Raw genomic sequence first — 8132 nt, 5'->3', positions numbered from 1 at the left:
ACCAAAGTAGGGATTCTCATACATTGGTTATGAGAACCAATGGTTATAGACATTTTGGGGAGCAATTTGACAATAGTTAGCAAAACTTAAAATACATTCTCCTTACAAGCCAGCAAATCCACGTTTAAGTGAATACAAACTCTTGAACATGTGAGCATGACTCGTCCAAGGAAATTCTATGGTGTCTTGTTTATAATTGCAAAAAATTGAAAATAACCTAAATATCCACCAATAGGGGAATGGATAAATAAAATGTAGTATAATCAATGCTCAATTACTAGAAAGTAATTACAAGGAATGGTCTAAAGGCATATATTAATAATAATGAAAATAATAATAGTTAATACTTACATGGTGTTTGCTGGCACTGTTCTTAGAGCTTTGCATATAGCAACAAAAAGGCTGGATCTCAAAACATAATATTGAGTGAAAAAAGCACATCATAAAATGATATACATTGTGATACTACTTATATTTAAAAGTGCAAAATAATACTTATATGGTTTATTGATAATATGTAGTAAAAATATGAAAAAATGGTTTTCATAAATATACACACAATTCTCTATAATAGTAGTCTAGAGTGACACTAGGGAGCACTCCGGGGGCATTTTAGTCTACTTGAACTTTATCAGATATACGTTATTTTCAAAAGACCTGCAATTAACAAACATGAAGTACTCATAAAACCAATTAACAAGGTGTGATGGTTAATCTTATGTGTCAGTTTGACTGGGCTAAGGGATGCCCAGATCGCTGGTAAAACATTTTTTCTGGGTGTGTCTGTAAAAGTGTCTCTGGAAGAGATTAGCATTTGAATCAGGAGACTGAGTAAAGAAGATCACCTTTCCCAATGTGGGTGGGCATCTTCCAATCCACTGAGGGCCGGAATAGAACAAAATGGCGGAGGAAAGGCAAATTTGCTCTGTTTGAGCTGGCACATCCATCTTTCCTGCCATCAGACACTGATGCCCCTCGTTCTTGGGCTTTTAGACTCAGACTGAGACTTCCACCATCGCACACCCCCTCCCCGCCCCATTCTCAGAGTTCTTGATATTCGGGGAGCAAAGCACTCAGTGTTGTCAGACGAGTGCCTCAAAGTTAAGGTTGAGAAAACTGGGAAAACTCAAAATATGTAATTTGACAAAACTGAGTGTCTCTCCCCTCTGCCCTTGCCCCACCTCCTCCAAAAAAAAAAAAAAAAAAAGAATAAGAAGGGTTAGGAAAACAATTTAGTTATGGCTACTCAGGGAATCGTCCTTTCAACCAGATTTCAAATTTACAGGTCTTTGCCTCCCACTTCTCCATTCTCTCTGCCTCCAGGATTGAGTGGACCTACAAGGATCTCCACATTTGGCCCCAGCACCCTCCCAGTTGACCCCACACCCCACCCACATAGACTCCTCACCTTTCATTTTTGTATGGCTGACCTTTGCACATGTGGCTTCCTTTGCCTGAAATGATTTTTCTCTGCCCTTGCTCGGCCTGGAAAAGCCCAATCCTCCTTTAAGAACCCCCTCAAAGGTCGCCTCCTCTGTTGAGGCTCCCCTGAAAGAGGGGCGGCGGCTCATCTGTACACTCAGTTATTCACCCGACATGTGCTTATCCAGTGCTGTCCATGCCCTTTAGCCAAAGACCACTGGGAACACACCAACAATGAGAGAAGGTCTATCTATTACTCATTGATGGAAGGAGGATGTATTCCATGGGGAACCAGGAGGTATCTCAGTAACAGGGTGTTAGAAGGAAATTATGATAAGATTTGGGCTTTGGTTGGATGGTTTGGGGAGGAGCTGAGAAATCAAGGATCTACTCTAGATTGGAAACCACCAGAAAGCCAGGGCAGTTCTACGACTGGGTGTTGTGGGTGGCACAGGGACCTTGTTTTTGTCTTTGCACAGACGAAATTGTGCAGTGACCTTGTTTGGTTTCATTTCATCATGGTTCAGAGTAACCTTGTCTGAGGTTGGTGTCCCGTGAAATGGTTTATGCCCAACAAGGGAAAAAGATGGCCTGGTGATGAACATCAGACCAACTTGTAACACTATTGAGGTCTAGTGGTGATTACTTCCGGGTGTCAGGGGCTGCTTTTTTCTTTCTCAGCCCCTACGATGCACCAGTCGTTGGACTGTGACATTGTTCACACATCTTTGACATCACTCAGCATACTGTATTGTGTAGCAGACAGTGCTGTTGTCTCTCCATTCTGACCCTCCCCCCAATGGTGTGGCAACCATGGCGTGTCAGTGGGACTGACCCCACCTCCAGCTTCTGTGATGAGCTCTGATTTGTCTAGAACACCCCAGTGACTGGCTCAGGGACGGGCATTACAGATGGAGTTTCCTGGAAATTGACACTGAGATTCGCACGCAGGAGATTTAGTGGGGAAGGCTCACAGGAATGATGCAACGAGAGAGGGAAGCCCGACTCGGCAGAGTGAAAAACTGCCGTCCCAGCAAAAGCTCACTGGACCCCCCACGGGAGCTCTGGAGCTGGGATGTCCCTTCACAGATGTCTGAACTGAGGCAATGCCAGGCTTTTGTACCCACCCATTGACAAGCCGTTAGAGGCAGTTTCTTCCCAAGAGCGACAGGCAGCTCCTTCTAGCCAGGGCAATGCCTGGGGAGGGACTCAGCTGTGAAGCGTCAGCCACGCCCCCTGCCAGCAGTCGGGGGATGACAGTCTCACTCCTGAAGGGAAGATCTGCTTAGGGCAGCCATTACGATGGAGAAATGTGAACAAGCTATTTTCTTGTCTTGCTGATAATCTCGCCTTCTAGATGATGCGTTTTTGATACTAATTCTTTCCAACAAGGAGCACTTGGCGGGTGAAATGAAGACCCTTGGGAAGCAGTTACTATGGCGTATTTAAACATGTTGCCCAAGGCTAAGCCAGTTGGGAGTGACATGTCTTGGATACTGTGGTTATTTGGGGGCAGCTCAGGAATTTTTTGGTGGTTAAGGGAAGAGAATCCTGTTCCCTTCCACTAGACGCTATCGAGAAAGTATTTAGTCCCAGTTGCTGGTTGCATCATCAGCACAAAACCACCATATGGGAGATGGAAGAACTGAGAGACTTGTGGAGAAGTCGTGGTGGCAATGGTGTGCTGGAGCTAGCCTGCACCAGGCCAGAGGCGGCTGTGCATATCTCTTCCCAATTCTACGTTCAGTGACTTGATGTTGTAGCTTGAAATAGGCCACTGTGGGAGTATTTACAATACGGAAATTGGCAAATACTTCAAATCAAGGCTTTGTTCTCTGGAGAGTCAGCTAGTTGTTAGACACTTTATGACACACCTGATTGGAGCCCTAATCAAACCGTGCCTGAAGCCTGTCCTACCTCTGGACCTTTCAGTTACATAAGTCAATATAATTTCTTTATTATATAAGCTATTTTGACTCCTAATTGCCAAATATTGTAATTTATCTGTTTGTACATCTGTTTTCTCTGATAAGCTGGAAACTTTTTAAAATTCAGGAAACACATTTATCTTTGAATTTTCAGTGCCCAGTACATAGTCAGTACCCACTATATATTGAATAAGTGAAGCAGAATGATCTTTGAACTGAAAAGGATTGAGCGAGCATTGATGAAAGAGAAATGGATATTTAAGACGAGTAAAAGTACAGGTATTAAACCGGTCCATTCTTCTGGCCTAAACAAACTTCATTGCAGAGTTGAGGGAACTGTGAGAAGTTGTGGATATGGGAGAGAAGATGAAGCATAAGATCAGTGAATGCCCATCTGATTTTTTAAGAAGGAGTGAATTCTGCAAGCTATGTAGTTGCCTTATGATCTCGTGTCAGGTTCCAGAAGAGATTGCTGAAATGTTGGTTAGTGAAAGAGAGGAAGCAATGTTCACCAGGACGTGCTCGTTAATAAAAAAACAAAGGTAAAAATAGACAGTCATGGGCTTACGTGATAGGACATGGCCATAGAATTAAATAATGAGGATAAATGAAAGACAGAGTAAATGGGTCCCAAACGCCCATGGCACACTTTCAGGATGTGACATGGCTTAGCAGCAAGGTGTGTGACAAAGGCTGAGAGATTTTATTTGATAATAAATTCAATGTGAGTCACCCATGTGATGTGACCACAAAGAAAGCTACTGCCATCCTGGACTGTGTTAAAGTAAGCTGAGTTTGGTCTTGCCACTCTGATTGATGTGCAAGTCTCATCTGATGACCCAAACAGAAACAGATCCTGTTTGAACACTATTTCGAAAAATTAATTCTCCCTCCTTCCTCAAGCCTGGCAGAGTCTTGTTGAGTAACCAGCGTGTGTGACTCGGCAGGCGCGGTACCTGCTTGTGAATCACGTTTGTGGCTGCACGGAGAGTCCGCCATGCTTCAGATGACCTGTCTGTCCATTCACGTGCCATTACCCTGCTGTGTTATTTATAGAGGCTTTGTGGTCTGTTACCATCTGATAGAGCTAGTCTCCCCACGGTGCTCTTCCGTTTCAGTGTTTTTGAGGGCGTTGATGATCTATAGGCTCCTATCCTCTCTGGCACCTGTATCCCCATTTCACACCAATGGGATGTGTACATGGATGAGGGAAAGGAAACAGTGCTTCTGGACATTCATCGCTCTCTCTTTCTGTCTTTGTCTCTTTCACGCACACATGCACATACATCCCTCTCTCAAGGAGACACAGTGAACATAGGCTCTGGAGTCAGACAGCCACAGCCCTGACTTCCACTCTTAGCTCAGCTGCTCATCAGCTGTAACCGCGACAGGTTCTCTAAAATCCCTAAGCCTCAGTTTGCTCATCAGTAGAATGGGAAGAAATCCCACATCTTCCTCAGTGCAAGGATGAAGGGAAATGACACATGGGAAGCAGCTAGCCCAGGGCCTGGTACAGAAGAGTCTCCATCGATGGCAGCCACATTGGCCGTTGTTGTTGTAGCAGACGTGGCTTTGTTACTGTGGTCCCTGTTGTAATCATCATCAGTGACCTCTTCCCTTTGTGTCCTTCATTCTGGTGCGTGAATTTGAGTGGGAAGAGACTGCATCTCTATTCTACCTAAGCTTTCCCTGAAATTTAGCTTTTCCTTCTGGTAAGAATGCAGCCAACAAACCACAGTGGTATTAGCATTGTGACGTTGTCATCATGGACATCACAGCTCTTTTCACATCACCTGAGAGTTGTTGCAGACATCTGGAAACATCTCCCATCGCTCTTTGAAATGACAGTAGCTATTTGACCCTTCGTCAGATCTTATTACTGAAAGCATCGATAGGGGAGTACAAATATTACCGTAGCGTGTTCTTTAAATATTTGAGGACCATAACAGTGTAACTGTTTTCCTTTATAGTTTTATGTATTTAAAGCATTATTCCAAGAAGGGGTCTGCAGACTTTACCAGCCTGCCACAGGGAGCTGCGGCACATAAAGGGTTAAGTGCCCCGCCCTGAGGCCCTGTTGCCTCTTCTGGCCGGTCAGCTCAGTTGGCTAAAGAGCAGTGAAGGTCTCGGGACCCCCTTGCAGGGTCAGCTCACTTCGCTTCATTCTATTCCTCAGCCCCAGAGACTGGCCAGCATGTCCAGAGATCCAGAAGAGGCTGAGTCAGACCCACCCCAACAAGCCCCTCTGTTGGGCAGGAAACCTGTGGCAGGAATGCCCTGTGGATGGCAGACCAACCTTGGCGGTGCATTCTGGGAAGGGGGGCTCATTTGCACATGAAATTTGATAGTCGGCAAACACAATAAAGGCCGACATGAATGCCATGTAACTGGTGGTGGGGCCGTGCTTTGTCAGCAGTGCCTCACTCTGACTGTCTCTCTCCATCTAGGCCTTTCTGTCTGCATGCAGTAAGGCTCCCCCCTTCCTCTTCCTTTCCCTCCCCATCCCCACTCCTCTCCCTCTCTTTCTCTCTCTTGTTCTTTCTCTCCTTTTCTTCCCTTTTTTTTCTTTCTAATTCTCTTTCCCCCATTTATTGAGGGAGGAAGCAGAAGAAAATTCTGAATTTAGTGATTGGACACATAGGAGACATTCTTCTCTGTGCTTGACCTCGTATTCTTGTCACGGATACTTCTTGGCCCTGGGCCTGTGCTTGTGTCCCTTTCTGTCATCATGCACACACACGTGCACACACACACACATTCCATTTCTTTCTCTCCCTGACACACACTCACATCTCAGAAAGATTATATTTATAATACCCTAGGGCATTTCCAAATGCCAGTATTCATTTTGGGAGCACACTTGTCTCTCTGGCTTGGAACAGCCTGAATTTTCCACTGGCTGAGAGTTTTGAAGTTCTTCCTGCAGAGAGGGGAGTGACAGCCTCCGGGGGACCAGCCATATGTCAGAGCACTATCGACTTTCTGCTCCGAGGGTCGCGCTCACTAGAGCAGAACATTTGTTGAAAGACTCACGGCCACATTTGGCCCAGGAAGCTCATGTTGTGCCTTTTCAAATAAAACCCAGTGGAGGAAGGGCATCTGGAGTGAAGAGACCAGGTGTCAAATGAGAGTGGATCCCACTGGCTGACACTTAGAGGCCATCAGAAATAGATCTGTTTCCTAGGCTTAGAGGAGAAGAGGAGGGTATTGAAATCAGTAAATCCTGAAGAACACATTACAACCCTCACTCAGCATCTGTGAATTAACCTGAACTCACTTTCAATTGGGAGTGACAGCTGAAAGCTCTCATTTCTCAAAACTGGACTCAAGACTGCCTTTATGCATAGACAGGCTTGGGCAGTTCCTCTCCTCTTCCTTGCATTTAGCTGTTCTATGAAATAGCCTTAAAAGGGTTCAAAGACAGCCGTTCCAAAATTAGAACTATGGCTTGAAATCTTCATTCCTGTGAGAGTTGACTCACTGGCTTTAATTCATACTAAAGTGTGAATGACTAACTTAAGATTCTTTCCTTTCTTGCAAACACATGTATTAAAACAATGTGGTAGAGTATGGGGAGGGGTGGGAGAGAGAGAGAGAGAAATTGGCTAAAGTTTGAGAGGGAAATGGGTGAAAGGGCAAATAAATGGGATGCTGGAGATTTTATAACTTTATAGCCATGCTTAGGGTTCATCTCAGTTAATTTTCAAGAGGCATTTACCTGCCTTAATTGTGGATTTCTCCCTATTAGTTTCTAGCACTCAGTTTAAACTAGACCTTATATTGTTTGGTTTTCTTAGCCTCTCATGAGGCGCTCCAGGTGGGTGAAATGGGAAGGTGGCAAGAGAGAGGGGGAGGGAGTGAACCGAATCAGGACCACTGCTCAGAGGATGTTGTTCCCTCGCCTTCCATGTAATTTCATCAGATGTCATCTCAAACCAGAGTTAAAACACTCTTCCCTTCTGCTTCACAGTAAACCAATCTAGAGAGAACTTTCTGGCTCAGCACTTCCCCAAGTCACCTTTCTTTAAGTGAAATTTAGTTGAACAATTCGACATTGACTTCTAGTCTGGCTCCTACTTGGTTGCTGTGTGGGTCACTAACCAAAGGGCATAGTACGTCCCATGGTCCGCACACAAATACCACCCAATTTTAGCCGTTCGGGGGGCTCCAAGGTCAAAGGAGGGGTCACCACCGATGGAGAAGGCTCACTTCCATCACAGGGGGTCTGTACGCATTCGTGACATGTCCCACAATCACTGAGCAGTTGGTGCAGGTGGTCATGAACTTGTCAGCAGGGTCTGTGTAAACTGCGATGAAATTTGCTTTGTGCTCAGCCCAACGTTTTCGTTCCCCATGCAAGGAGGTGAGGAACATGGAAGAGAAGGAGACGGGTCCCAGGGGCACGCTCTGCTGTGTGAGGTTTTCCCGCTGACCCTTGGAAGGGAAGAGGATGGTCGAGTCCAAGGTCGCTGCCCTCAGACAGAGAGAAGGGAGAGAGCAGCTCTCCTCAGCTTCCTCTCCCCTGGGTAGGAGAGCGAGCCCCCAGTCTGACTGCGTAGGCTCATGCAGAAAAATCGTGCTTCACTACTGGAAAAAACCCAACTTTCCATTGTCTATAAATTGGAAATAATGATACCTTACAGAGTTAAAGAGTAATGAGATAAACTACGACAAGTACCTAACATGATATCTGGCATCTAGTAGTCACTCAATTATTGTTTCTTTCTTTCTGGCTGTCACCAAGTGTAGCCAAAGATAGCACACAGTTCATGGCTGACTTTG

This window comes from Equus przewalskii, chromosome 29 (genome assembly GCF_037783145.1).
Source record: "Equus przewalskii isolate Varuska chromosome 29, EquPr2, whole genome shotgun sequence".
Taxonomy (NCBI): Eukaryota; Metazoa; Chordata; class Mammalia; order Perissodactyla; family Equidae; genus Equus; species Equus przewalskii.
The sequence above is the reverse complement of the archived record's forward strand: the minus strand, read 5'-3'. Positions refer to the sequence as shown.